Source organism: Tiliqua scincoides, chromosome 3, assembly GCF_035046505.1.
Source record: "Tiliqua scincoides isolate rTilSci1 chromosome 3, rTilSci1.hap2, whole genome shotgun sequence".
Classification (NCBI taxonomy): Eukaryota; Metazoa; Chordata; class Lepidosauria; order Squamata; family Scincidae; genus Tiliqua; species Tiliqua scincoides.
The window spans coordinates 141,875,172-141,889,520 of NC_089823.1; the positions used below are offsets into that span (position 1 = coordinate 141,875,172).

Genomic DNA, 14,349 nt, shown 5'->3' on the forward strand with positions numbered 1-14,349 from the left:
TAAAAGCAGAGCTATCATGCTCCACTTCCGGTTTGCGATTGTAAGCTGCCTTTTCCCCGTCCCCACTGCCTTCCTTGCTCCCCCTCAATGACTTACTACAGTCCTTAGACTCCCTGTGAGTCTGAGAACCGCTGCTTTAACTTTATCAGCTAAATATTTATCTGATTGATCAGTGAGGGGAAATCATCATTGAGAAGACTGCAAGATAAAGGCACACTTGTACACTTCAGGAGGCGAATGTATTATACTAGTCCAACCTTGTTCTACACCAGGGGTGCTCAGACTTTTTTGGCTCGAGAGCTATTTGGAAACTCAGCAAGGCCTGGAGATCTACCAGAGTTTTTTTTTACAATAATAGCATTTGCCATAACAAAATTAGACATGTTGGGGTCAACCTTATGCATGTCTACTCAGAAGTAAGTCCCATTAGAGTCAGTGGGGCTTACTCCTGTGTAAATGTGGACAGAATTGCAACCTCAGAGCCCAACCCTATGGTGTCTCCTCAGAAGTAAGTCCCATGCTAGTCAATGGGGCTTACTCCCGGGTAAGTGAGGAGAGGACCGCAGCCTCAGAGGCAGATCTACTCAGAAGCAAGCCCCATCCGAGACAACGGGGATACTCCCAGGTAAGGAGTAGCGGCTAGGACTGCAGCTGCAGCCACCCTGGCGTGCCAGGACCGCCCTCCCTGCCCCGCGCCGTGCCGCGCCTCCTCCCGGGCTCCCCTTACCTGTCCTCTGGCAGCGCTCGCCCTCCCGCCGGCCTCAGCCTTGCAGCACCCGGCGCCCAAGGAGAGCGAGATGCAGCTGGGGGCTGGGAAGCGAGCGAGGCCGCCCGTGGATGCTGGGAGGGAGGGGGACGGAGGTGGCGGCGAGGGGAGGAGGGGGCCCAATGCCCCCCGCCTGGCTTACTGGCCTCAGCAGCAGTGCCGCCTCCTCGGGGGACCCCCCTGCCGGGCTCACGGGGTGCCACCGCACGGGAGTCTCCTCCTCCACCTCCCTCGCAGAGCGCTGCCCGCATCCTGGGGGGCGAGCAGGACGGAGGCTCCTCAGCCAAAGGCCATCTCTGGGGGGGCTGCGGGGAGGGCCGGGGCTCCGTCGCCGAGGCAGGCAGGCGGGCAGGCAGCCCCTCGTCCTCCCCTCCCTCCTCCCCCCACCCAGCTGCCGCTTGGCTCCGCCGCCCGCCCACCCGCCAGCCAGCCAGCTAGCTCTCCTCCTCCTGGCTCGCCCACCAAGCCCGAATCAGCGGCCGCGTCAGTGAGGCGAGAGGGAGCCAGGCAGGGGGAGCTACGGCGGCAGCGCAGGGCTGGGGGGCGCTCCGGGGCTCTTTCCCGCCCTTCATTGAAGTTCATTGGCCTGCCATGTTGAAAGGGGCGGGAAAGAGCCCCGGAGCTTCCCGATTGGCCCAGCGCCGCCGAGTGTCCCGGATGTGATGGCGGGCCAATCGGGAAGCTCCGGGGCTCTTTCCCGCCCCTTTCAACATGGCGGACGGGAGGCTCAGCGCGCGATCGACCAGATTTTGCTTCGCGAGCTACCGGTCGATCGTGATCGACGTTTTGAGCATGCCTGTTCTACACGGATTTTTTATGCACAAATTTGACTCAACACGAATGGCCACTGCAAAAGAGAAGGAATGTGCTAATCCCTGGAGAAGGGAAAAAACACATCCCTTTAAATCACAGTTTAAAAAAAAACAAAACTGCTTTTCTTACTGTTGTAGAGAGACAGTCATGCAAGCAATTTCAGGTATAACCTAATTATCCACGGATTTTTCTGCCATGGATGAGAAGGGCCCTTTAAATTAAAGGATAAAACTTGTTTAACAGTAGCCTCCTTAGTGCAAGAGAGGGCAGCTTGCTGACAATCCATCAATCATTCTTTCTCTAGGCACTTAGAACTGCTTCACTCCAAACTAGCAGCCCCTCCCTTCCCCTGAGCACATGAAAGAAAGATAATCACAGTGCATTCTTTTCCAGCTCTGAGTGAAGGGAGGGGTCACTGGCTTCACTGGATTGTCTGGATTCACTGGAGTAAAGCATTTCTAAGTGCCTGGAGAGAGACTGATTGATGGATTGTCTGCCTAATGACTGTTACATCACAAAGGCTGTTTTTAAATTGCCTAGCAAGGGAACATTGTTTTTTAAATGAATTTGCTTTAATGTGATTTTGGCCATCCAAGAGAGTTCTGGGAACAGAACCCTCGCGAATAATAAGATTCAACCTGTATTACAAAGAAATAAAGATGGCACTTCAGTATAATGAAGAGTGGCAACCTTTGTGTACTCAAATTGTAAGTTATCATATAATTCAGTATCATAAAAGGATATCTCTGAGATTTTCGTGACATACAAAATGTATTTTGAACTTTATTGATGAACCAATAGATTAATTGGTTGAAAAGCAGATGATTAGCGAATTACACTTCCTCCAGCTATTGACAACCCTGGTTGGCAACCTTCAGTCTCGAAAGACTATGGTATAAGCCTACAGCACCCAGTATTCCCAGGCGGTCTCCCATCCAAGTACTAAGCAGGCCTCACCCTGCTTAGCTTCCAAGATCAGACGAGATTGGGCATGTGCAGGGTAACAGTTGCTGTCATTGACAACCCTAGTGACCTTAGATTGGAAAGGTTAGGATCTGCTCTTAGTGACACAGGTTCTCTGGAATTATTTTTGAGGAGTTGCCGTGTTTGTCTGTAGTGGTTAAAATAGCAAAGGGTCTTGCCACAACTTAAAGACTAACATTTACTTCAGCATAACTTTTCATGGACTACAGTCTGTTTCATTAATGCATGAATGAATGCATTAATGCATGAGCTTTTGTAGTTCACAAGAGCTTGTGCTGAAATGAATGGGCTAGTGCTGCAAGCCTTTTTGCTGTTGTTTTTCTGAAACTCCTGTTCTGGAGGTGGTAAGGCCCACCTGACTTCTTCCTTTATGGGTCAGTGGAGGTGAGTGAAAATCTTTCCTTTGAATTCTGAAAGACACTATTTTCTGCTTAGCTATATTTGATTATTACACTTTTCATTAGGTTTTAATGTTTTATTGTGCTTTTGCTTTGGTTTTAATTTTGCATCTCCTTGGGCATAGATTTCCTTTGGGAAGGTGGCTAATTAAAATTTAGAAATTACAGGTGGGACTTTGGTATCCACTGATTTGATTCACCACTGATACCACCTTTAAACACCTAGTAACAAGGGAAAGAAAGCACCAAATGTGTTTCCCACCTTAATGCTATTAAATAATTATAATTTCATTCCACTAGATTCCATTATTCACCCCATCTAGTGACTGAATGAGGTATACCATCTATACCAATGCATTACGGGGTGACAATGGAAGAGCAAGAAATCTGGAAGTGGATCTTTAAAGCTATTTTTCTACTGATTTGATATCCACTTATTTTTTTTTTTATCCACTGGAGGTTCTGGAATGGAACCTCAGCGGATAACAAGGCATTATTGTAATACCATGTAATACGAATTTAGCGCAACACTATGCAAAAATTTCTTACAGTTCCTTTAAACTATGGCCTGTGTGTAAAATCCTGAAACAATGTAGAAAATGTGACATGAACACTATACCATGCTGGCCAATAGCCAGATACAATCCCTTGGCTGTTCCTTTGTTTTTGCTTATGGCTTCTCACTTCTCTGAAACTACTTAGTTAAGCTGTTTAGGAGAGATCTGCCCCTGAGATTCGACAGTAGAATATGATGTGGAATGTACAAAGTTTGTTCACAATTGAGGAGTGTGGGAGTATCTATGGGAAATGGAAAATGATTAACAGTCATGCAGATGCTAACCTTGGTTATCAGATTTACTACTGTGGCATCTGAAATGTAAATCAACTTGATAGCTGTCAGCTGTCAACAGAGAGAACTAATAGCACCTACATGGTACTAACAGCAAGATTGTTCATCTGCCTGATGTTTGGTAACACTCCACATTTCAAGCATATGACAGAATATGTCATTTATGAGTGGGTGTCAACTGCAGTGCCATTGCTATAGAACGGCACCGGGCCTAATGAATTGGTGTTTCTTGCCAGTCACATTACTTTTGATCCTCAGGAAACTGCACTATTCCTGCCTAATTTATACCTCTCTATGAACTCTATTCTTTGGTTCCCTAAGAAGCCTCATCATCTATCTTCATAATTTCATTTTCTTTCTCCACCTTGAGAAAAATAGGACTGAGTAAAAATGTTCACAAGTTGTGAAGTTGAGTGGGGCATTTCAGGGATTTTGGGAGTGTGGGGCTAATTTACTGGCGAAGGAATCACACTCTCCCTGCTTCTGGGTTGTTGTTGTTATTTTTTATAACCCCCCTTTACTTATAAGACTCCAGAGTAAGGAAGGAAGTTTAGTCCCCTCTCTGATTGGCTTCATCAAAATGAGTTGGTTTGGACAGTCCCCCATATAGCTTAATCAGCTTAATCACAGTTTAATCAGACCTGGCAACTGAAGGTTACGTACATATCCTGGCCCATCCCCTCTCTTCCAAGAGGCTTTGAGGCACTTTCCATGATTTTGTAGGTTCAGTTTTGAATTGGGTTCATCAGCAGATGGAGAGAGATGGTATGGATGAGCCCTCCTCCCACATACACACACAATTAAGCCGGTGCCAGATTTAAACAGTGCCACAATTAAACAGTGCCAGATTCCACCCCCCCCTTTTTTTTCTTTTGGAGCATACGTACCACTGCCTCCTTACCCAGTGGCATTGGTAGGGGGTGATTGGGGCAGACTACCTTGGATGCCACACCCCAGGGCTGGGGATGATATGTGTACTGCCCGAGTGTCTGCTGAGTGGAGCTCTGTGCCAAATTTGGCAGTGGAAGGGTCCTCATGTCCACCCGTACTTCCAATTGGCTGTAAATGTGTGTGTGTCCCCCACCTGGAAGCAATTGGCAGTGGCGTGATGTGCCAGTGTTGTCACATCACTGCTGTATTACTTCTGGGTGCTGTGCTTCATGCTTGTGCACCAGCCCTTGGGCCCACTGCTGCCAACAGGACATGCTGCTTGTTGTGGTAAGGGGATGTTGCGCCACGTGGGGGTGACGTGTAGCAAGGGGTGGCACCTGCCCTGTGGGAAAAGTATATTGGCAATGTCACTGTCCTCAGCTCCTGCACTGCTACCATTTCTTCTAATCTGCCCAGGTGGGAAGGATCCCAGAAACTCTCTACACTTAGCAACCTCTTCGCCCAACTAGTTTAAAAGAAGCAATAGATGGCAGAGGGAGAAGGGAAATTTTTCTTTGTCATATTTTAGACTACTTCCCCTTTGTTTACTGACTGTCTGACAACATTGGCAGCATTGGGCATTAAGTGAAGAGATCTTGTTAGAATCAGGGAGTTGAACCAAAGGTGAACTCCAAAACCAAAAACTGGTTCAGAAAGTGTTTTAAGTGGACTGGAATTGAAGCAGAACCTAAACCTTACGACACACAAAGTAGTAACTCACCTTTAGTTTTATGATTGTTTTATTTTTCTGTTTTTTTCTGATTGTAGTTTGTTTACAAAAACCTTTTAGAAATAGAAATAACTGATTTAAAAAACTGTTTAAAAACTGTGTAAAATAATGTGTATTTTCCTCAAGTTAAGTACAGGTGGAATTTCGATCTGCAAATCTGACTCCATGCGGGTCCCCAGGACCTGCATGGAGTCAGACTTGGACCCACCTGAGCCCTCCGGAGGCAACTGGAGCTCTGCTCCAGTCACCTCTGGAGGCTCTTCTGAGGCCTGTGGAGGTCGCACACAAACTTCATTAGCCTCAAAATGGCCTCCAGAGGTCCTAGAAGGGCATGTCCAGTTTTCTAGCTAAAACTAGAAGTGCCTCTCTAGGACCTCTGGAGGCCCTTCTGAGGCCCGTGGAGCTTGTGCGCAACATCTCTGGGCCTCAGAAGAGCCTACCTGCAGCTATAGGTGGTCTCCATCCTCTCTGGTGGTTCATCTCCCAAGCGCTCTCCCATGGACCATCAAAAATGATGGAGAATGGACCACCCACTTCAGTGACTGTGACGGTGGGCAGTCCATTCTCTGGCCTCTTTGGTGGTGTATGGGAGATTGCTTGCTTGGCAAGACACTGGAAGTGATTAAAGGTGATTTCTTTCCCCCAAGATCACATGGACCACTTCTCAGGGTCTCACAGACCACCTGTGGTCCACAGATCACAGGTTGGGAACCAGTGCTCTAAGGAGATTGCTTGTTGAACTTCTTCATGAGTTGCTACTTCTGGGCATAGTGCATTCTAATCAGGAAGTATGTCCACATAAATGACTCATGAAGAAACCAAGCAATGGAGTGGAATAACTCTTACACTTCCATAGTTCAAAACAAAGCTTTTCAGGTGCGCACAGTGTGCCTCCAATTTTAAATCAGAGAAAAAGTGTATCTAAAATATCAATTGTTTGCAAAACGCTTCTCTAAAATCTGTACCCATAATGCACATCTTTAGAGGATACCTAGCGTATTCCATCAATACACAGACAATAATGGTGATGATAACCAGCAGCCCTGCAAAAGAGTTAAGTGCAGAACATTTAAATAGAATATCAATCCCATCTTGGTTTGATTGCGGAGATTAAGAAGTTACCTATTTTCCAGTTCCACAAGGGGGAAAAAAATCAGCCAAGTAGCAGACATATAATGAATAGCAGATCCATGGAGACTGCTGTCATTCAAAATGAAATCTCACAAAACTACCTGATTAGATTCTGGCTGCTATTTCAAGCACCATCTCCAGGGCATAGGTTTGAAATTTTGGCACAAACTAATCTGGGCTTCCAGGGCTGAAGTAGCTACTCCAAAGCTTGTCTGAAAAATCCTGTCACAATCCATCTTCCTGATGTTAGCCTGACTTTAAAAAAGAAAAGAAAAGTGACCTATACTTCCAGATATGGAACTAAGAATGTCGAAGGAGAAAGAGGACAAGAGCAATGATTCGGTAGTTCACATGCGCATTGCGCAGCATGTGCGTGGTGCACCATGTGGCTTTAAGGCTATGGCAGTTGGGTTGTCTGATTTTGTTTTTCCATGATTTTGTACGTTGCTGCCAACTCACAAGCAAAGTGTTGCCAAGGGCGGGTGAAAAAAGGATGCCATTACTTTTTGGGGTGTGTGATGCTGGCCTGATGGTTTTAGCATGCAAATATTACAACCAAAGGACGGGGGCAAAATCTCAGACAAGTTGTTTTATATATTTATTACTTCTAAAGTAGGACTGGCCTTAAGAACTGTGGGGCTCAACTGGAAACTTTCTTGTGAGTTCACATCCTAGGTCTGTAGAATTTTAGAGATATAAATAAGGTTTATTATAGACTTTATATCTCTATGTTAGAATCTACAGCAATCAAAATGTACGCTTAAAAAGTGCATTCATGGGAGTTAATTGACCAAATGGATGTAAGCACATTTGAATACAAAATTGCATATGTGTAAGCCTACAAGTAAACAGACAAAAGGCGTGATTACCTTTGAAATATAAATACAGGTGGAGCCTCTTTATCCACGGGGGGTTCTATTCCTGGAACCCCCACCCCCACCCCAAGGGACACCAAAAACTGTGGATAACGAAATCTGTAGTTTTCAGCACCCACTTGACAGGACAGGATGCCATTCTAAGCCTTGGAGAGGCTGCGTCTTGTGCAACCTCTCTAAGGCTCAGAAAGCCACCTGGAGCAGTTTCTAGATGCCTTCCAGTAAGCCAGAAGTCATCAGAATACTGCTCTGAGCCTTGGAGAAGCTGAGCAAGTTGGCGTGCGGCCTCTCCAGAGCTCAGAAAACCTCCCAAACATAACCAGAACAAGGAGGTCTAGGCAGTCTGCTGGGGGGCAATCTGGGGGTTCGCCATTTGTGGTGGGGAAAATCCACGGATGTCGAATCCGCTGTTAAAGAGGCCCCACCTCTTTAACAAGCCCATCTGTTTTCGTGTCTGTGAAATGATATAGCAAAAATATAAATTGTATTATTTTAGAGGGAAAAAAAACACATTCAAAATATCCATTGCAATGTGGTGTTGTGTGTATTTGACAAGACTAGATTACCCTATGGGGCCCAACTGGAGTATTTGGTCCAATTCGCATAAAGTTGGCCCTGTTCTGAAGCCTTTATTTTGTTTTATTTACTTTTTAATAAGAGAGTTGTCCTCAGTGAACAGCTAAGATACTTTTCTTTCACGCATTTTAATGGTTGGTTAGAAATCATTTCTTGGGCATTGTTACTGAAGCTGATTTACCGCCAAGTATTTGCATGTTTTCTGAGAAGGAAGTCTCACTGGTTTCAGTGCGGCTTACGTCATGTTACTGAGCTGTTAGAGATCATAATGCATAAATATTTCAGTGGGTTGTGTCCTGCTAGGGTGTATTAAAATGAACATCCTGCGGTCTCTCACACAGGCGCCCTAATGTAGCAGTGGGGTGTGATCAATGTGGAGGCAGGTGTCTGTGTTTTGTGTGTGCGTGTGTGTGGGGGGTGTATCATTGCAAGCTGTACTGATGAAATGTGCATATCTGAAAACTCATGCAGAGTTGTCAGGTTGTTTAGGGTAAACTTGCCTGTAGAGCAAACATAGAACATTGATTAATTGACTGTCCACTGGTCTGTCTAGTTTCCTACAATCGCTGCCAGAGTTTTAAGTGTGTTGTCTGACTTGTGCTGGCACTCAGAAGACTTTATCCTGTTACGTGGAATGATAGCAATTGAACTGTTTATTTAAGGGTACAATCCATGAAATATTCTTTCTAGGAAAGTCTCATTGGTTTTGCTTACAGACGCCTAGAGTGAGGAGGTTGACGATTGTGTCCTAATTTTGGAACAGCATTCATGATGTTAATGTCAAAATAAGAGCCAAGAGTGTGGATTTCTGTGTTTATTATTGTTATTTGATAACATAAGAAAAGCGTGGTTGGATCGGTCAAAGGCCTACCTGGCCCAGCGTTCTGTTTTCCATAATGTCCCATCAGCTGCCTCTGGGAACCCTATGAGCATAAAATGTAATATATTTTTAAAACGTCATTCTTGAGAGTCATTTGGCTTCTTTTTTCATAAAATCCCTGAAACTATTTTTTTTTCCCTTTAAGATTGTGAGCCCCAGGGACAGGACCACTGGCACACAGAAAAATACTGTAAGCCACTCTGAGCCCATGAGCAGAGATGGGTGAAAACAGTTTTATTTTTAGCTGTTTTTGGTGTTTTCCAAAGTTAGAAGTGCAGAAAGCAGTGTTATGTGTTCTTACTCCAAGGGTGCATTTTTATAAATTACAATTATAAATTATGATCACTTTGAACATGAATTAGGTAGGTGAAATAGATAGTATAGTGTCAGTAGGGATGTGTCAGTGTCATGAGGGATGCAAACATCATCACGCTGTACAGGAACAAAGGTGACAGGGGTGACTGCAACAACTACCGTGGCATCTCTCTCCTTAGCTTTGTAGGAAAGTTGTTTGCCCGAGTTGCACTAAAGAGGCTCCGGGTACTTGCAGATAGCGTTTATCCAGAATCGCAGTGCGGATTCTGAGCCAACAGGTCCACCACTGATATGGTATTCTCCCTTAGACAACTGCAGGAGAAATGCAGGGAACAACGACAGCCATTCTTTATAGCCTTCATAAATCTCACGAAGGCTCTCGACCTGGTCAGCAGGGACGGCCTCTTCAAGATTCTCCCCAAGATCGGATGTCCACCCAGGCTCCTCAGCATCATCAGATCTTTCCACAGGGACATGAAGGGCATGTTGTCTTTGATGGCTCCACATCAGACCCCTTTGACATCCGAAGCGAAGCAGGGCTTGCACCAACCTTGTTTGGGATTTTCTTCGCTGTCCTGCTGAAGCATGCCTTTGGAACTGCAACAGAAGGCATCTATCCCCGGACCAGATCAGACGGAAAGCTCTTCAACCTCTCCAGACTGAGAGCAAAGTTCAAAGGCCAGCTGAAATGCCTACATGACTTCCTCTTTGCCAACGATGCAGCTGTCACTACCCACTCTGCCAAAAATCTCCAGCAGCTCATGAATCATTTTAGCAAGGCCTGCCAAGATTTTGGACTGACGATCAGCCTGAAGAAAACACAGGTCATGGTTCAGGATGTGGACTCACCTCCCTGCATTACAATCTCTGCACATGAACTGGAGGTTGTCCATGACTTTGTGTACCTTGGCTCAACGATCTCCAACACTCTTTCTCTCGATACCGAGCTAAACAAACGCATCGGTAAAGCAGCTACCACGTTTTCCAGACTCACAAAGAGAGTCTGGTCCAACAAGAAGCTGACAGAACATACCAAGATCCAGGTCTACAGAGCTTGCGTCTTGAGTACACTTCTGTACTGCAGCGAGTCATGGACTCTCCGCTCACAACAGGAGAGAAAACTGAACGCTTTCCACATGCGCTGCCTCTGATGCATTCTCGGCATCACCTGGCAGGACAAAGTTCCAAACAACACAGTCCTGGAACGAGCTGGAATCCCTAGCATGTATGCACTGCTGAAACAGAGACGCCTGCGTTGGCTCGGTCATGTCGTGAGAATGGATGATGGCCGGATCCCAAAGGATCTCCTCTATGGAGAACTCGTATAAGGAAAGCACTCTACGGGTAGACCACAGCTGCGATACAAGGACATCTGCAAGAGGGATCTGAAGGCCTTAGGAGTGGACCTCAACAAATAGAAAACCCTGGCTTCTGAGCGGCCCGCTTGGAGGCAGGCTGTGCAGCATGGCCTTTCCCAGTTTGAAGAGACACTTGGCCTACAGACTAAGGCTAAGAGGCAAAGAAGGAAGGCCCATAGCCAGGGAGACAGACCAGGGACAGACTGCACTTGCTCCCAGTGTGGAAGGGATTGTCACTCCCGAATTGGCCTTTACAGCCACACTAGACGCTGTTCCAGAACCACCATTCAGAGCGCAGTACCATAGTCTTTTGAGACTGAAGGTTGCCAACATTCATTCAGTGTCAGTAGATGCAGCCACAAGCCTATAGAGGTGTTAGAGCAGCCATTTTCAACCACTGTGCCATGGCACACTGGTGTGCCGCGAGTGGTCCACAGGTTTGCCACAGGAATTTGATGGAAGGTTATTTATTAATAGGGCCAATGGGAGATGTGAGCCCCCACTGGCAACATGGTGTGCCTTGTCAATTGTCAAAAACCTGGTGGTGTGCCTTGACCATTTTAGTGCCTTGTCAGTGTGCCGTGAGCTGAAAAAGGTTGAAAATCACTGTTAGAGAATGGATTTATTTATTTATTTATTTACTTACTTACTTACTTACTTACTTACTTACTTATTTGCAAATAAGTAATTTTCTTTCTTTCCAAAAAATGAGAAGTGCAGAAAGCGGTGTTATGTGTTTTTATTTCATTATCACTGAAAACCCCCCACCTCTACCCATGAGATAGATTAGGATAAATAACAAGTTCTTGTTGTGAGCCACCCTGGTGCTCCCTGTGAGGTCTGAAGGATGGAATAAATTTTTTTTAAATCAAAGCAGGTAGGAAGGTGTGCAACTTAACAGGACTGCATTAAAATTTGCATATAACATTACACTGTTGGATATTTATGATATCTGAGCATAGGCTGTGTGAATCTACAGAAGGAAATATTCCAAGAAATGTGTACAGGTGGGCCCCTGTATCCACTTTTTCACTTATCCATGGATCTGTTTCGTGGGATCCGCCTGCGCCTGCTCCCCTCGCCTCTGGAGGGTTGTCTGAGCCTAGCAGAGACTGTGCACTTCTGTCCGTAGCCTCTGCCAGGCTCACACTGTGCCTTAGAGCAGAGATGCTCAAACATTTTGGCAGGAGGGTCACATCATCTCTCTGACACTGTGTCGGGGGCCGAGAAAAAAAAAGAATTAATTTACATTTAAAATTTGAATAAATTTACATACATGAATTTATTAGAGGTGGAACTTATATGAATGAATGAAGGTCTTGCAGTAGCTCAAGGCCTATAAAAAGCCTTGCACAAAGCAAGGCCAGCCTTTCCTTTGCTGCCACTGCTGCATCATAGACATGAAACAGCAAGTAGAGGAGGGAGCCCTCATCCCACAGCTGAGGTGGAAGGTCAAACTGTTGTCCTCATGCTGAAAGCAGTTGTGTTGGGCCAGCACGGGCTCCAGCAAGTCTCTGGAGGGCCAGAGGCTCATTGGAGACTGGGGGCTCCCCATGGGCCTGATTGGGAGCCCCTGAGGGCCGCAAGTGAGCCCCGGGCCGGGGTTTGGGCACCCCTGCCTTAGAGCAAATAAAAGTCACTTCTGGTTTATTTGAACGATCAGAAGTGACTTTTAATGCCTTATAAGGCACTAGGAGGCCTGGGGAAGCCTTAAAACGTCTTAAACATCACTTAGACTCTTTGAAAAGAATGGAAGTGACTTTTTTTTTTGTTACATGGATCAGTCTGAGACTGGCAGAGGCTGTGGATGGATGTGCGTGACCTCTACTGAACTGAGACAACCCTTCAAAGGGGGGAGCCTTCCCTCGTATCCGTGGTTTCACATAGCTGCGGGAGGGGGGGATTCCAAAATGGAACCCCTGCGTATACCAGGGCACGCCTGTATCATGTTTAACAATACTATTCATTGTCTGTGCTATGAGAAAATATTACTGAATTATGAACTGGTGTTCTAAATGCTGAAGCTACTCCTGTAAACCTAGCGAGTCTAGCAATGGACGTATTAGCTGAAATGTCTGAAGTTGATTTTAATTGCTTGCCAGTGGAGGTGGGGTTTGTAGACTGAGCAGTTTATGAGCTACATTTATTTTGAAGCTGATAAATATTTTTTAGCATTAGTTTATGTAGTATCTGGCAACATGAGCTGCCCTTCCTTTCATTGGTAGAGCTCATTCCTGTCCTTGAGAAATGATCTTAAAAACAGTCATAGCAATTGAAGTAGTACCTGCATACTTCTTATCTCCTCAAAGAAGTCTTCTGAATCTGCATATGCAGCAGAATGGTAGAATGGACTGTGGGTATTGAAGGACATTTTAAAAAAATATATCTATATCTATATATAGATATAGATATAAACTTGTATATAGTTCATTCTACCACTTCATTTCCACTGAATTGTGCTGTAAGTCAAGATCCAGGCCTTTATGATATCTATAGATATCATAAAGGCCTGGATCTTCTTACAGCACAATTCAGTGGAAATGAAGTGGTAGAATGAACTACAGTGGGGAAATCATTTTTTTCCTTCTTAGGGCCTGATCCTGAACAGTGTGAAAATATATATAAAAGCATATATATATTTAGAACAGCATTTGTATGTATAAATGTATATATATATATAAACTCCTTGCAAAGAAAAATCTTGCAATCACGCCTCCTCCTCACCCATCGCTTACCTCCCCCTGCCCTGAAACGTCTCCTTCCCGCCTCCCCCCCATGTCCCCACTAACCTCTCCACTGCCAAGGTTCACGATAAGTGTTCACAAACGTGCCTTACAGCACGTTTGCGACAGTGTGTGCCAGTGGTGAGCCAGTGGTGTCCATGGGCAAGATGCAGTTCTGATGCACTTAGTAGGTAGGTGGCCTGAGTATCGGCGTCCATGCTGAGTCTTGCACCAAAACAGCCAATGCAGGGGAACAACCTCCAGAAGATATGAGTGCATGAAGCTCTTACTGGGTCTCAAAGTCTTTTTTTTAAATATTATGAACGCTTTTCAAAATGGTAGCTGTTTAGTTACCGTATTTGATTTTCTCTGTAAACCGCTTTGTGAATTTTATTTGTTGAAAAGCAGTATGTAAATATTCTTAATAGTAATACTGACACAACTAGAAACAAGAGCCTGAATCAGAAGATGATCTAAAATGAAACACTCATTAGTTCGTTTTCACATCATGGAACCCACCAGGTTTACCACTCTAGATGGATTCTTCCCCCTGGTGTCTGGGAGGAAGACTCCCCTCTTGGCACATTCCCTGGCAGAACCCATTGCTATATTCTTGCTCCAGGCAGATCTCATTGTTTGGTTTGATCATATGCTGCCCGCTTGTTTGGGTTGACAAAGGCTTGTGGGACTGGATGTCCTCCAAGATTATTAACAGAAGAGCCCTGCTGGATCAGGCCAAGGCCCATCTAGTTCTGTATCTCACAGTGGCCGCAGTCATCCAAATGCTGGCCATACAGAGTGGCATGTTTTCATGCGTACTCATCCTGAAGATCTGGATACACACTTACCTGACAGACATCTCCCCCCAGGTTTCCACATGTGGAAGCCTCTGTACCCTGTCCTCCATGCGCACAGCAAGGGATTGGTTCATATGCTTATACCTGTCTAATCCAGTGGTTTCCAAAGTCCTCCTTTGGAGAAGGGACTGCAGGGTTCCCCGCGCCCCCAGACCCCATCGCA

General features: G+C 45.5%; 1 protein-coding gene and 1 pseudogene across 4 annotated transcripts in view; one reads left to right on the forward strand and one right to left on the reverse strand.

The window, feature by feature from the left end:
- Positions 1-14,349, forward strand: part of NRG3 (neuregulin 3) — a 700,766-nt gene that overhangs the window by 273,978 nt on the left and 412,439 nt on the right. The gene's annotated exons all lie outside the window — the stretch shown is intronic.
- On the reverse strand, positions 2,478-2,594 carry LOC136646358 (5S ribosomal RNA; annotated as a pseudogene).